At 39.1% G+C, this 16,536-nt stretch overlaps 1 protein-coding gene across 5 annotated transcripts in view; it reads left to right on the top strand.

Moving 5' to 3' along the window:
* Positions 1 to 16,536, top strand: part of AUTS2 (activator of transcription and developmental regulator AUTS2) — a 1,206,381-nt gene that overhangs the window by 610,433 nt on the left and 579,412 nt on the right. The window lies entirely within an intron of this gene.

Below are 16,536 nucleotides of genomic sequence, written 5' to 3'. Positions count from 1 at the left end.
AAAATGATGTCAGCATTGCAAGAGGAGAGCTGACTGCGTAGTCTCATCCTCATTTCTCAAGAGAGTGTGCCTCTAAATGACCTACCAATTAGAAGCAGATGATAATGAAGCAAAATGATGTAAATCAAGATCTGAAGACATTTATGGCCAAGACATGATAAATACAGAATTGGAGAAAGAAGACAGGAAACACCAGAGGAGAACAGCAAGGACTGTAGTTGTTTGGTTTTTTGTTTGTTTGTTTGTTTGTTTTTTGCTGTGGATAAGCCCAACTGCATACTGTGGCATTGAATCTTGGCCAGGCAATAGTTTGATTGCTGATTTCCTTAAAAGGGAAGAATTCTTGTGTAGGATTAAAGTAAAAGTAATTCCATGACAACTTGTTACTGAGGAAGACAGCCAAATACGTATTTCATGTGTAACGAACAGTCATTTTGGTGGAATTTGGTGTGTTGTGTAAGGCTTGGTGCTAGATTAATGCCCAGGTGACCACTTGGGGGACAATCAGTGTAGCTCTGTGAAAGATACAAAGTATTGCCTGCCTAAGTCTCAGTTTCTTTGTCTGTAAAATGTGTGTTTAAGCGGAGCTGTGAGACAATGGGAATATATATAAGGTGCTTGGCACTTAATAGTTGTTCAGTTTCTCTCTCTTGAGCATCCTTGAAGCTCCTTTTATTCATTTCTTTGATGTTGAATGAAAGAGAATAAATTTTGACTGAGCGATAAGCTTCATTTTTTGAAGGTGCTGATTCTTACCCCATTTTCAGCTATATTGACTGTATTGTTAGCCACTTGTTACCCATCTAGTGAAGCCATCTTCTATAGTGCAGTGTGTGTTAGTAGGAAAGGCTTATTTGGCCTTGAAGGGCTTATTTGGCCTTGATTGTGGTTTGAGGTTGAGCATATTAAGGATGAATAATAGCTGGAATGGTCCATGATGTGTGCTTAGCATCCTTCAGAATGTTTACGTAGTAATATTTAGATTGCTTCTGAGCACAAGAGAATACAGAACAAAATGTTATGTTCCAAATAAAGATCACAATAAGAAGAAATATTGCTCTTCTAGCTTGGCATCCTTTTTCTGCCATCATTTCCCTTTGCGTTTTCTTCCCATACCTTAGCTGTAGCCAAGGATACAGCAGTAAGTGTTGCTTGGTATTTAATCAAATTAAAACCTATGCTAGGTAATGCCTCATAGATTTTATTTTGCCAAGGTAGACGTTCGAATGGAAAAAGAAATAATGTATATTAAGGACTAAAGGGGGTACTCTTGTTTTCTTTCAAATATGATAATTAGTATAAAACTGTCTTTTTCCTGCCAGTTGGCTCATCTCATCTCCTAGCAGCTGTTTTAAATTCCTTAATTGTCTATTGCTTACTCAGCTATCATTTCACAAATTTCCTCACTGCTGCATTTTTGTTGAAGCAAATTCTGACAGTGGGGATGCTCACCTCACAGGCTGGGTTGAGCTGAGTTCTAGTTATCTTCTGTGAGTAACAGGATTAGCTATCATTAGACAGTGCACTAGGGTGAGGTGATAGTTCCCTAGGTCTCTGGAGTTGATTACTATAGAAATGGGCATCTGGTGGAGCCTCAGGTTGCCAATTGCATTACTCTTCATTTTACTGATGTTTAAATTCTGTTTAACCCAACGTAGACTTTTTTTATGCTTATAAAGGAATAGTAGTTTCCTGGAGGATTTGCAGTGTACACTATTGTATAATCTCATAACTTATAATTTTTTTTCCGAATGAAGGAAGTGGGTATTTTAACCATAGCGTTTGCATTCCAGTATCGTTAACCATTTAAATACACTTTGTTAAATCTATCACATTTTCTGTTAAAATAATGTAAAATTCTAGTCGAAATTTTAACAGTATCTTACTGTAAAAATACTGTAGATAATAGCTCCTGAGATAAGACAGTCTGCTGCTTTCAGAAGCATCAACACAGAGCATTCCTCAAGCATTTGGTTTAAGTAAATATCATTGAAGCCTTACTAAATTCAATTTCAGATATCGTGCTCTTTGATAGCACATTGACAGCTTACACATGATGCTTGCAAATATCATCCACTTATTTCTTTTTTTTTTTTTTTTTTTTGAGATGGAGTCTCGCTCTGTTGCCCAGGCTGGAGTGCAGTGGCACGATCTCAGCTCACTGCAAGCTCTGCCTCCCGGGTTCACACCATTCTGTCACCTCAACCTTCCTAGTAGCTGGGACTACAGGCGCCTGCCACCACGCCTGGATAACTTTGTTTTTGTATTTTTAGTAGAGACGGAGTTTCACCGTATTAGCCAGGATGGTCTCAATCTCCTGACCTCATGATCCTCCCACCTCAGCCTCCCAAAGTGCTGGGATTATAGGTGTGAGCCACCACATCCAGCCCACTTATTTCTTAATGATGGGAAAACCGGTAATACAAGACCAAGTTTTTGTTTATATATCAAATTAACAACTTTCATATCTTATTTCATAGTCATGCATTGCAGGAATGTACATACTGCATAAAGTGACTTGCTTTGTCATTTTTAAAAATCATAATACAGTCAGAAGATGATTAATAGATTTGTTCAAATTTTTATGCTACAATATGTTCTCGTCCCCATGTGAATAAATGCAACAGATCATTTGTAACCATTTTAATTGCTCTAATTTTACATGGACAATATTTTTGTATAAGAAAAGACAAAAAAGGCCAGGCCCGGTGGCGCACACCTGTAATCCTCGCACTTTGGGAGGCCGAGGTGGGTGGATCACTTGAGGTCAGGAGTTTAAAACCAGCCTGGCTAACATCGTAAAATGCCGTCTCCACTAAAAATACAAAAGAAATTAGCTGGGCATGGTGGTGGGCGCCTATAATCCCAGATATTCAGGATGCTGAGGCAGGAGAGAAAAAAAAAAAATACAAAAAAGAAAAGAGAAAAGAAGTGGTCACTAGGTTTAAATGCCTAGATTTTGAAACCTCTTTGTTTTAACTCTCTAGTTTTAGGCAAATCACTTAACTTGATTGAATCTCAGTTACTCTTACTATAAAAATGGGACCAGTAGTACTTTCCTCAACATGATCTTGAGAAGATTCACTGAAATAATGGTGAAAGTAACCCTATCACAGAATTTATAGTAGGTGCTAAAAATGCTGTGTACCTTCCTTTCCTTCCCTTCCCTTAGAAAGACAGTCTCTTTTATTTATTGATTGTACTTTTGCCACCACAGGGGGAAAAAAATCCCTGTTTCTTATAAAACTTTCTAAGAAATTCATGAATTTAGTATGGGCCCTCTAATTCTGACAAATAGAATATTGATTTTGAGTTTGTTGCTGTAAATTTGCCAAATGAAACCAAAATTTTATGGTTTTCCTTTTAAGTCACTTCTGATATCTGGAGCAAACAAGTCTGTATTTATTTCTAAGTAGTTTGCTAATTGCAAATCACTACCAACTTAACACAGATGTAGAAAGTGAGAAGCTGAGAGGGAGCCAGAGCATGAAATAAGTAAGTAGGTTAAGAATTGCCACACAGGCCATCATGCTTGCAGAGAAGAGTGTGAGACTGTCTGAGGCTGTGGTGCTGGTCACCTTAGCCTGTGTAAACTCTCACTTTCTCAGTTATCAGTGGAAGACGGGGGTTAATCGTTATTAGTCTGAACACATCACATTGCAATTATCTGAAAGCTAAAGACATGGAGTAAAGGAACTCTGAAGACACTACCTCCAATGAAACTGCTGATGCTTCGAATGGAATTCGGACAGATGGAATGCTCATTTAGGGAGCAAATGACATGGACGGGGGGAGTCAAAGTGATAAAGGCAGCCTCCTTGCATTTGTTGTATCTTACTTATGTGTGAGTTCTGCAAAATGCAAGCAAGACTAGAACCCTAGAAAAACAACCATTAGGTAGATTTAACTAGTTATAGTCAATCAGAGAAAGCCAGTGTGTGCAAAGAGAGGAGAGAAGAAAGTCAAACAGTAAAAATGTAATCAACCAGTGGGATTCTTTTAGTTCACAGTTGTAATCATAGATGGCATTCCACTACCTTTGTCTTCCATCTGGACCAAGTATGGCTGTATCTAGAGGTTCTGTTGTACTATTTCTGTGATCCTTAAACTCTGATGGCAACCTGCCTTAACAAGGCCAAAAACCTACACAACCCTGAGCCTTTCTTGCTAGTGGCATTATCTAAACATATGCATTTGCACCTTATCAGGCTTAATGAGGAAAAATAAATAGCTTTTGAAGACACTAATGGGAAATTATTATAAGTCAATGAAGTGAAAATGCAAATAGGTTTGTATCTTAAGCGGGAATACTGCTAGAAGCTAACACTGAGTGAGATCTTGCTCTGTGCCAACCACATGCTATTGTGCATTAAAAGAGACCCCTGCCTTCCATATAGTATCCTTGTTTTACGGGTAGAAATCTTGAGGTTTAGAAAGGTAAAGTAACTCACCTAAAGTTACATAGCTCATGAGCAGTGTAGCAGAGGTTTAAGGACACATCGTCTGATTTCAGCGCCCGAATGAAGAGCCTTTTACAAGGATGATGATTTTTGCAGCAACAAGACAAAGATGTCCAACAATAGGAAAAAGATTGTAAAGAAATGTTAATCCCTGTAGAGGGCACTATTCAGATTTAACTCACCCAGCATAATTTTCTAACATGATAAAGCAGACCTGCGCCAGCTACTGACTGTTTTAGATAGGTTTGCCTCTGGGGAAGAAAGTGCAGTGATTCGTGTAACCTACTGTCAGGGTTATTTAAATCTCAGACCTAACCTAGAATTTACTTTAATAATCTTTTATTATTTTCCTGTATATTCTTATGATTTCTCCCTTCTCAATGAATAATGAATTCAGCATAATGAATGCAGTTAGTTCTAGGCTTCTTCATATCTATATTTAGTATTCAAAGCACTTTCTTCTCTTTTGTTCCTGATTTATCAAGATCTGTGATTGTGCTATGAAAAGATGACAAAGGAGACCACCTGTTGGACCTGGAAAGTGCTAGGTGTTAGTTGATAACTTGGGCAAATGTAAGCATGATAGTTTGACCAGGGTTGGGTGCGGTGGCTCACACCTGTAATCCCAGCACTTTGGGAGGCCGAGGTGGGGAGATCTCTTTAGGTCAGGAGTTTGAGACCAGCCTGGCCAACATGGTGAAATCCCATCTCTACTAAAAATACAAAAACTAGCTGAGTGTGGTGGCAGACACCTGTAATTCCAGCTACTCAGGAGGCTATTGAGTTGCTAATTCCAGTTACTCAAGGAGAATCACTTGAACCTGGGAGGCAGAGGTTGCAGTGAACTGAGAGTGCCACTGCACTCTAACCTGGGCGACAGAATGAGACCCTGTCTCAAAATAAATAAATAAATAAAAAATAAAAAAAGTTTGACCAGAGGACTACCTCCATTGTCTTTCTTTCCTACAATCCAGTTTAGATACCTTCTGAACTAACCATGACTTACGTGCCTGTCCGAGAGTACTGGCCAGAGTTAGGGTGGTCACATTAATTCTAGGCAAGGGTGACGATGAAGGAGTAGAGCATGTTTCCTTGAAGGACTGTGATGATGCTTTTTAGAGCTTATTACATGTTTGCTATCTCTCCCATCCCAAGCAGTCAGGGGTTTTAACTTTGAAGATAATAATAACTGTCTTTGGTGGGTGAATTTATGTCTGTTTTGACCCAAAAGATAATTTAGGATGACTTACGGAATCCGAAGCTAAATGTCAAATGTAATTAAATGTTACTGTTGTGTCTTGCTTTAAGAAGAGAGCTGGTGAGTTCCAGCAGGGTTTGGGAGCTATTTGGATTAACTATTTTGATTCTTTCTCACATTATATAAGAGGTATTATCTCAGGCAGCACAGAAATTGTCCCTGGGGGACAGGGAGGCATCACATTTAAGAAGTATGTATAATATTTCTTCAGCACGTTTTTTGGGCCTGGGTTTCTCAATATTTCTACCTTTTCTTGAAACCTCCGCTTGGATATGGCTCTGGAAGATGGCAGAAACACCATCTTAAAATATACATAATCTTTTTAAGAAATCAGTTTTGATAAAGCAGGAAGTCTCTTTTCCTGACGGTCCTTCCCCAATATGCTTAAATTATTGAATAGGAAAGCTTCAGTATGACACAGCTATTAACATAAGTGCTAAGGATTAAGAAAAAGATCTATCACAAATTATGTCTCCCTGTAGGAAGGTAAAGTTGTGCCTTTGACACCTACCCCTGGAAATCATATTCTTTTTCAAGATATAAACCCAAATCAGAATAGGGAGTGAGCTGTTTATATGAATACTGAATCTGGTCAGGCACGGTGGCTCACACCTGTAATCCCAGCACTTTAGGAGGCTGAGGTGGGCATATCCCTTGAGGTCAGGAGTTCAAGACCAGCCTGGCCAACATGGTGAAACCCTGTCTCTACTAAAAATACAAAAAAAATTAGCTGGACATTGTGCTGTGTACCAGTTGTCCCAGCTACTTGGGAGGCTGAGGCACAAAAATTGCTTGAACTTGGGAGGCAGAGGTTGCAGTGACCCGAGATTGTGCCACTGCACTCCAGCCTGCACGGCACAGTGAGAGTCTGTCTCAAAGAACAAAACAAAAGAAAAAGAATTCTAAATCTGCTCTGAATAGTGGAAGACAATGGGAGACATTTATCTTTGGTAGCAACATATTCCAAAGGCTTACGAGTTTAAAGAAATCATCATTTTCCTAGCACTTTCTTCCTTTCTCTCTCAATCCTAAAATACTCTCTGGGCAATCAATTTCAGAATTCTTTCAAGGAAAGGAAAACTTGATTCGTCTGCCTGTTAACTACTACAAAGTGTGTAGATTCCTGCCGTTCCATGTTACTACTCAGAGTGATAACGAAACACCTATTATTGTCATTATCTAGAGAAAAGAAGCTCTTATACTGGATTAAATGATGTTGCTGTGCCCATAAGAAAGGCAGGTATTGGGTAGTAATGAAGGTATGGCATCAGGAATTTCTACTTTGTGTCTTTCATCAGAGTAGCTCCCTCCACCCCTTTTTATCCTGTAGGAGGAAGATGTGGAGTGAGAGAAGAGCTCTGATCTGTTTGGGGAAAAAGTATCACAGCCTATTAGTTAGAAGCAATGAAATTGAGACAGCTTCGGGACTCCATTAAGTGTGTGGTGTTTAGGCAGACTGTGTCCCTAGGTAAAATGTGCTGTTGAAGAGGATAGTACACAATGAAATAATTGGGCTTGGGAAATCAACTGGGCTTCAGCAGCCTCATATCTCCTTGTGGGGAAGGGGAGAGGGAGCTACAGCTTTCCCTCCCTTCTTTTAGCATAAAAGCTATACTGAATAAAATAGAAGGGAATTTCTTGCTGAGTAGATGGACTGTGAATATATTTCGTATAACACAAACAATGGATATAATTAAATTTTGTCTGGCACAGGAAGGATTCAGAGCATGTCACTTGGAACCCCCTCGTGCCATGTTCTTCTCTAGGCATCTGGATATATGGTTGCAGCAACTGAATAAAAATATTCAGATTTGATCAGTAATGGCAGCATCTATAGGGACATGTTTTAATGCACTGATGTGTATGAAATTAGGTTCTTAAATAAAACATTATTCCTGGATATTTTCATTTCAAAGGATAAGCTGAAATTCGCAAACAGTGTGAACTAGACTGACTTTTCCCACTGAGACTTACTGATAGGCAAACTTTTGTGGACATTGTGGACACTGGTTGAGGGTAGGCTCACTAGTTTTGGTGGTATTAATGGTCAGCTGCCTGTAGAACTTGTGAGGTAAGAAAAGGTATAGCAATAGCAGGTTCAAGGTTCAGATAATTGTTGTTCTCTCTTAAGAAAAAGGTTTTGAGCAGTTGTCTTCTTTACATTCAGTGTATGTAATGATAGTTTGGCTAAATATGAAGAAGAAAGAGAACATTACTACTGTTTATTAATAACTTTTCTTTGTACCACACGTTTAGCTATTCAGGCACTCTGTGTTTGTGTGTATACATATACATTCTCTTATACACATTTGCGACATGTGGTAAAAGGCCCTACTTTTTGGAGTCAGAAATTGTGCTCATTTCTGTATCTGCCACCTTGTAGCTGTTGGCTCTTGAACAACAACTGAACCTCTTCTTTGAACATCAATTTTCTCAGAATGAGGGAACTAGACTAAATAATTGCCAAAATCGTTAGTCTACACACACACACACACACACACACACATTTTGTACTTCTAAAGGCACCGTATAAATGTTGTTCGAGCATTTTTTATATACTTATATGTCCACACGCAACATTTTTAAATAACATCAGTTATTTTCCCTCTTTTATGTTTTTATTTTCCTAATAATTCATACCAGTAATGCACGATAGTGGCATCCAGACCCCCTAATCTGAGAGGAATTTGTTGCCATTTGAACAAGGAATGTGTTACCTCATTCACATTTTCAAAACAATACAAATACATTCTTGTATATCTTTTTTTTTTTTTTTTTTTTTTTTTTTTTTTTTTGAGACAGAGTCTCGCTTTGTCACCCAGGCTAGAGTGCAGTGGCCGGATCTCAGCTCACTGCAAGCTCCGCCTCCCAGGTTCACACCACTCTCCTGCCTCAGCCTCCCGAGTAGCTGGGACTATAGGCGCCCACCACCTCGCCCGGCTAGTTTTTTGTATTTTTAGTAGAGACGGCGTTTCACCATGTTAGCCAGGATGGTCTCGATCTCCTGACCTCATGATCCGCCCATCTCGGCCTCCCAAAGTGCTGGGATTACAGGCTTGAGCCACTGCGCCCGGCCCATTCTTGTATATCTTTAGGGGAAACATATATTCAATATTTTAACCAGAGTCCTCACTGCTGTGTTCCCACATTGTTAATATCAGGTTGTTTGCCTAGATGTTCACAGTAGAAGTACAGGGATGTAGAAACATGGTCTTTCTTCTCCAAGAAGTCATTTTTCTTTAAAATTTGTGAAATAAATGAATTAATTAATAGAGCCAGCCTTTAACATAGTAATCCATTTTGCATTATTCAGCTTTGATTGAAAGAGACAGAGAAAATGTGTTGATGGGGGATGGGGGGTAGAATGGGAGATAGAGATTTCTCAGAATTAACAGGGTGCTCTATAGCTCAATAATAGGCCCTGTATATATAGCAGGATAGATTTGTAGATAGTTAAGAAAATCTTAAGTCTAAAGGTTGTAATTCCCTTAGAATTCCTGTAAGTTAATTGTTTTTCCCCCACTGTAATGCACACCCTTGAAAGGCAGGAACTTTCTGTTTATCATTGTATCCCAAGGGCCTATCATAAGCACCTGGTAACCAATAAATGTTGAACTGATATATGAGATTTTCCTGATCTTAGAGATTAAGTATTATCCTCATGGTCTAGGGGAATAAAACATCCACACATCCAAACCATAGTAATTCTGTTTCCATATTCTGCTATCTATGGGTTTCATTATTTTAAGTATTCTAAACTTACAGAGAGCAAGACTAATACTTTAAAATTTTATTTTGGCCTATAGGGAAAAAAGAGCAGGTTATTTGAGTTTGGTGACTATGTCCACCACTTTGGTTTACCACCAAATTCACAGCAGATACTAAGAAGTATCTACAGTGTTGTGTTTTGTTTGGTTGGGTTTTTAAGACAGGGTCTTGCTGTGTCACCCAGGCTGAAGTGCAGTGGCATGTTCATAGCCCACTGCAACCTCGAACCCAGAGTGAATGGATCTTCCTGCCTCAGCCTCCCAAGTAGCTGGGACATCAGGAATGCACCATTTGTGCCTGGCTTTTTTTTTTTTTTTTTTTTTTTTTTTTTTTTTTTTTTTGTAGAGGTGGGATCTCACTCTGTTGTTGCCCAGGCTGGTCTTGAACTCTTAGCCTCAAGTGACCCTCCTGCCTCTGTCTTCTGAGTAGCTGCAATCATTTAATCCTTTAATGTCCCACCAGTCTATTATTATCTCTATTTGACAACTTATGAAACTGAGGTCAGATAGGGCAAATGCAGTCATGCACCATGTAACAACGTTTCAGTCAACAACAGACCACATATACAGTGGAGATCCAATAAATTATAGTAACATATTTTTACAGTACTTTTCTGTGTTAGACACACAAATACTTGCCATTGTGTTACTGTACTGAATACCATAGTTGCCTATGTAGGTAACAGTAACATGCTGTAGAGGTTTGTAGCCTAGGAGCAATAGGCTATCCCATAGAGCCTAGGTGTATAGCTGACTGTACTATCTAGGTTTTTAAAAGTATACTCTATGAAGTTTGCAGAGCAACAAGATCACCTAACAATACATTTCTCAACTTATGCCCATTGTTAAACAAAGCATGACTGTAATTGACCTAAGGTCACACAGCTAACAAGTAGTGAGGTTTTAAACTAAGGCCTTTGACCAGTGCTATTGATATTACAGAGTGGTACAAACATGGTAGCATAAGCTTTAAGAGGAGGGAAAACTTGGTTCCCGCGGCTTTATCAGGGAAGACTTCTTTTTTTTTTTGAGACAGAGTCTCACTCTGTCGCCTAGGCTGGGGTACAGTGGCACCATCTCGGCTCACTGCAAGCTCCACCTCCCGGGTTCGTGCCATTCTCCTGCCTCAGCCTCCCGAGTAACTGGGACTACAGGTGCCCACCACCACACCTGGCTAATTTTTTGTATTTTTAGTAGAGACGGAGTTTCACCATGTTAGCCAGGATGGTCTCAATCTCCTGACCTGGTGATCCCCACCTCGGCCTCCCACAGTGCTAGGACTACAAGCATGAGCCACCACGCCCGGCCAGGGAAGACTTCTTAGAGGAGGTAGCAGTTAAGCTAGCCCCTAAAGAGTAAGTCATATCTTGAACTGAATGTGTGCTAGAGTTAGAATTATAGAGGATTAGATTCAGAATACAAGGCCATCTGTTTCAAGTTCCTAATTTGCAGAGGAGAAAACTGGGATCTGTGAGGTTAAATAACTTGTTGTAGGACATATGGCTAATTAATTGGCATTAGAACTGTTCTCTTCCCTCCTCTATCCTGTGTTTTCCCTGCGCCCCTCCGTTATGCACACTAGCTCATGTTAAGTCTGGTTTTTCATGAACACTTTCTAATAGGAGTTCCTAAAAACATTTTACAGCTTGAAAGTGGAGGTTTTCTTGTGTATCTATGTATGGCGATGAGGTTAAACCAGGAAAGGGTCAGGGCAGGCTTGGAAGGAGATATATGGAGATAATGGAGAGACAGATTTTTTCTTTTTTTTTTTTTTTTTTTCCTAGCATTTTACTTTATTGTTACCTCTGTTTCCTTCCATAAGTGTAGATAATTGAGTGTTGAGAGAAAGGGGGCAAATGAAATTCTAACGAGAAAAAAAATGATTTAAAATTCCACAAAGTCTATGGAATTTCAGCCTCTTAAGTAACCTGGGATGTTTTTAACTTTCATTAATGTTTATTGCCAGTGTCCTTCCTGCCACCCACCTACAAGGATGTCACAAGGATGAAATGAGGTCATATATGTGACCACACACTTAGGATACAACTGCCACGTATTGGCAGTCTTGTCTCTTCCTTGGGCCTACACTGTACCTTGCCTCAAAATGTAGTACTATCAGGTAGTGTTGATGTTTTCATTAGCCAAGTGGTTATATCAGATTTATGCACTGCTAAATAATCAATTTGGGACTTGGGTAAATACTCATTGGAAAAACATTTATCGTATTCTGAGTGCTTCCTATTAATCTTCTCCTCCTCAGATAGCAAGCTAGATCTGGGACTTAAGGTGGATTTTTTTCCTTATTTTTTCCCTTTGTTTTACCCAATGATTTAAAATATAAAACTAAACCTTTTTCAGTAAAGTCTGAATCAGCAGATACTTACATTACTTTGGCATAGGCTTTTTATAGACTAGCTAGAAGAATACAGTAATTAGCATGTGCATTTCCTCATTAAAATGTCATTAGTGAAGGCTTTGTTCTTTTAAGATCCTCCAAATAAGGTTTATTGCATTGCATTCCATCACTAATATTTTACCAGGAGTCAGATATCTTACTTAGGTGTGTTGAAGCAAGGATTACTTTGGACTTTCTATCAGGTAATGACCTAAGAGCAGACCTGGAGACAGATAAATCTCTGTGCTTACATTGGGTGGGCCCTACTTTATATATTAGTAATTAATTGCCAGTCTATTCTTATACTGTCCACTCGGAATCTTTTAGATATATAGACATTTAGCAAACCTAGACTTGTTTGAAAGAATAAACTGTTATCTGCACTAAACTGTTTCTTTAGTTATCTCGGTAGGATTTGATTTGAAAAAAATGTATGAAGAATTAGAAGAAAATAAATGTATATATAATATAATCATTTGAGATACAGTATTATTCAGGAATAAGAACACAGGCTTTAGAATCAGACTACTGAGGATTCAAATTCTTGTTTCATCATTTACTGGTTGTATAACTTTGTGATACTGAGCCTTTATAAACCTCAGCTGTCTGAATGTAATACGGAAATACCAGTGGTCCATACCTTATAGGAATGTTTGAGAATTCAGTTATATTATGCATGTAAAGTATTTAGCACTGATGCCTGGAATATATGATCTATTAATACATTACTGGCTGGGCGTGGTGACTCACACCTGTAATCCCAACACTTTGGGAGGCCGAGGAGGGTGGATTACCTGAGCTCAGGGGTTCAAGACCAGCCTGACCAACATGGTGAAACCCCATCTCTACTAAATACAAAAAATTAGCCAGGCATGGTAGTGCATGCCTGTAACCCCAGGTACTTCGGAGGCTGAGGCAGGACAATCGCTTGAACCCAGGAGGCAGAGGTTGTAGGGAGCCAAGATTGCGCCATTGCACTCCAGCCTGCGCAACAAGAGTGAAACTCCGTCTCAAAAAAAAAAAAAAAACCACCACCACCAAAAAATTACCTTTATAATAGAAAAAAAGTGTGTGTATTTTCATATGTATTCTATCTGTTTTCTTGTTACACATCTTTGACTTAAGAAATCCTAACATTAAATTTCAAAACAAATAAGGTATTTATGGAGTGGTCATTAATATCATTAAATGGCTTAAGGCAAACTTTCTTTAAAAAGTCACCTACATGATGTATTCAAAATAAACTACTTCACTTAGTCATTTTAACATTATTTCTGCTATGCAGAGTGACTAGCAACTTGAAGGAGCAAGTTAGGAAATGCCTTTGATGACCCCATGAAATCACTAGGTTATTAAATAACTGGAAATAAACTGAAAATTATGGGATCATCTTTAAGGCTTTCATGGCGTTTCAGTATTTTAGGGTTGCAGTATTCCAAGGATTTTCAGAGTAATTGCATGTCATCCTTTGTGTGTTGTGGGCAAATTGGGGTTAGCTAAAAGTTGGTCAGTTAAAAATAAATTTAAGCATCTACTCTGAGCCAGGCATTGTTCTTTTCTGTTGTGAATATAGTACTGAACAAAAACAGAATCCTTGCTCTCAAAGAGGTAACATTCCAGGGTAAGAAAATAGATAACTCATGAAGAAAGAAATGATTAATTCAGATACTTGTGAGGCTATGCAGAAGATAACCTAGGCTAACATGATACAGTATGGGTGGTGAGGATCTGAGTTAAGGGAAGACCTTTTTTTTTTGCAGGTTGTTGGGAGGAGATGCAAGTGTTCCAAGCAGAAGAAGGAACAAATAGAAAGTCCCCGATACACTAACAATCTTGGTGTGTTCAAGGGACAGGAAAAAGGCCAGTGTGGCTGGAATTTGGTGTTCAAAGCAAGAGAGGAGATACAAAAGAAGATGACTCATGCAGAGCCTTTGAAGGCTGTGGGTAGAATGTATGTTATACGGAACTTAGTTCTAAATCTAGTTGCAGTGGATTAACCTGGAGAGTGATGCAAACTGAGTTTTACTCTGAAAAAACACTATGACTGTTGTGTGGAGAATATGCTCCCAAGTGTAGAAGCTAGATCACCTTGCATGGGCCAAGAGAGATGGTAGTAGTTTAAGACTAGCATTGTAGCAGTGAGATGTAAAGTGGTAGCATTCAGGCATATTTTGGGTAGAGATTTGACAGAAAGTAGGTGAATTGGACATGGGATGTAAAAGAAAAAGAGGAAGCAAGGATGACTTCCAGGAGTTTAGCTTGAGCAACTGGATGGCTGATATCATGTGTAGACATAGGGAAAGGTTGTATGGGGAAGAATTTAGAGGGTGTGAGGGTGTGAAGCAGGGAATAATTTTGTTTTGACATGTTGTGAAAGAAATGCCAATTGACAGCTAAGAAAAGATGTCATCTGGGCAGTTAACGAATCTAGGAGATTGGGAAAATGTCCAGCGTGGAGGTATAAATGTGAAAGCCATCAGCATATGGGATTGAAAGCTATGGGGCTGTTTGGATTACCTAGGAAGATAATGTAATTAAAGAAGGGGGCTCCAAACAGAGTCTCATTTATAATATCCTGATAAGGAAGAAGACCCAGTGAAGGAGATGAAGAAGGAGAAGCCAGTGATGTAACACAAGCATGGGTCATGGCAAAAGAGAAAAAGATGTTTCATAAACAAGGATGCTTGGTATGGCCACCCGTGTCAGTGCTGTGAAGTTGAATATGATCAGGACAAAGAATATTCATTAGGGCTTTATATTTCTCCTTTACTACAACCCATTAATGAAACAAAAAATTAACCTAGCACCCAAGGTGTTTCTTACAGTTGGTTTCTCCAGTATGTTTTAATATCATTTGTTAGTTATTTCCCCAAACTAACGTTCAGCTTCTTTCTCCAAAACAGAAGATTTTTTTTTTCCTGGTTCTGCTCGTTGGAATCCTCCCCTCCACCATGATATAAAAGTAATGGTGCTTATTGTAAAAAAACAGAAAATACAAGAAAATAAGGGACAAGATTTAAAAAAACGAATTCAATTCTGGGAACAACAAATGACATCAGGGATATAGGAATTAAACCATGTGCATTCTGTCCCTAACCCCAATTTTATGGTCATTTTCTGGGAACCTTTCCTCTCCATGGTACTTGCATAGCTTTTGTCAAGAATAACACTTCTCACTTCCCCACCTCCTTCTACATGCAGATGCTGCACTTTTCTGGGTGAAGTTTTAGCAATGCCTTCCTTCTAAAATGAAAGCATTTTCTCCTCACGATTAGCATCTGTTTATAGAATAGTTCGTATTTTCGTAATTAGATCCTGCATAGAAATGCAAAGGCTGCTATGTAAAAGGATAATGAATCTTTATTGCACAGTTGAAATCAGATTTGTGCAAAAGGCACTTTGAAAACAGTAATAAGCAGAGACATGTATTAAATCACCCAGATAAGGCACCCACTTTATATTTTCTATTTATAAATGGAAATTATGACTACCCAGTGGATTCCATATGACATTTCCTATTACCAGCAAAGATTTTTAGCTTTGCCCATAAAAGTTATCTAAATTCAAAAGCTTCTGTGGATTCATGGCTCTAAGAATACTTCTGGAAGGGGCCGTGACAGAGTGGAAAGGGTCCTTTGTCTTTTTCTTTTGTGTGTGTATGCACTGTGCAGAGGGGAAGGTTAGCAAGTGGTAGAAGAAAGAAGCCATTTGAAATAACCATGATAAGATCTAATCAGGAAACTCAGTGTCCATTACACACATACAGTAACATTTTAAGACTCTTCTGGTTGGGCTTCTTGAGAACTAAGCTCGTGTTCTTATAAGCTTATCCTTACATTTTCCCACTGTATGCATCATTCATGGCAAACATAGGATTTATTCCCAAGCTAAACCTGTTTCTTGGGGATTTGTTATCTTTTACCTCCTTGGTGAGCCTCGGAAAGCTAGAGCATTGCTCTATGGAGAAAGGAGGAGGGCGGCATTGGGAGGAAGGGTAGGAAAAAATTATTGGGAAGCAGAGAAAGTCAATGTCAAATGAACTGCCAAGGATGAATATTACGGCTGCTGGGAACCTTGGAGAGTATCATGTGTCTTATGTGTCTGTTTCACAGTCGGTGCTTCATGTAAGATGGCAGTCTCGCCTGGACCATGCTTAGTATCGATTTACTCTCAGGCATGCCAGACCATTTTAGCATTACTAAAGGAAGGAAAGCCTATGTATTTCCCTGTATTAGCAGACATATCAAAAGAGTATCTTAAACCATTTTCTTTCTGTCTTCTTACTGTTCTTTCTGTCTTACTGCAACTCCTCCTCCCATCCTGATTTTTTTTTTTTTTTTTTTGAAGAAAAATGACTTTCTGGCCGGGCATGGTGGCTCATGCCTGTAATCCCAGCACTTTGGGAGGCTGAGGCGGGTGGATCACGAAGTCAAGAGATCAAGACCATCCTGGTTAAAACGGTGAAACCCCGTCTCTACTAAAAATACAAAAAATTAGCTGGGCATGGTGGTGGGTGCCTGTAGTCCCAGCTACTCGGGAGGCTGAGGCAGGAGAATGGCGTGAACCTGGGAGGTGGAGGTTGCAGTGAGCTCAGATCGCGCCACTGCACTGCAGCCTGGGCGACAGAGCTAGACTCCGTCTCAAAAAAAAAAAAAA

Source organism: Chlorocebus sabaeus, chromosome 28 (assembly GCF_047675955.1).
Source record: "Chlorocebus sabaeus isolate Y175 chromosome 28, mChlSab1.0.hap1, whole genome shotgun sequence".
Taxonomy (NCBI): Eukaryota; Metazoa; Chordata; class Mammalia; order Primates; family Cercopithecidae; genus Chlorocebus; species Chlorocebus sabaeus.
This window is presented reverse-complemented; position numbering and strand designations above follow the sequence as displayed.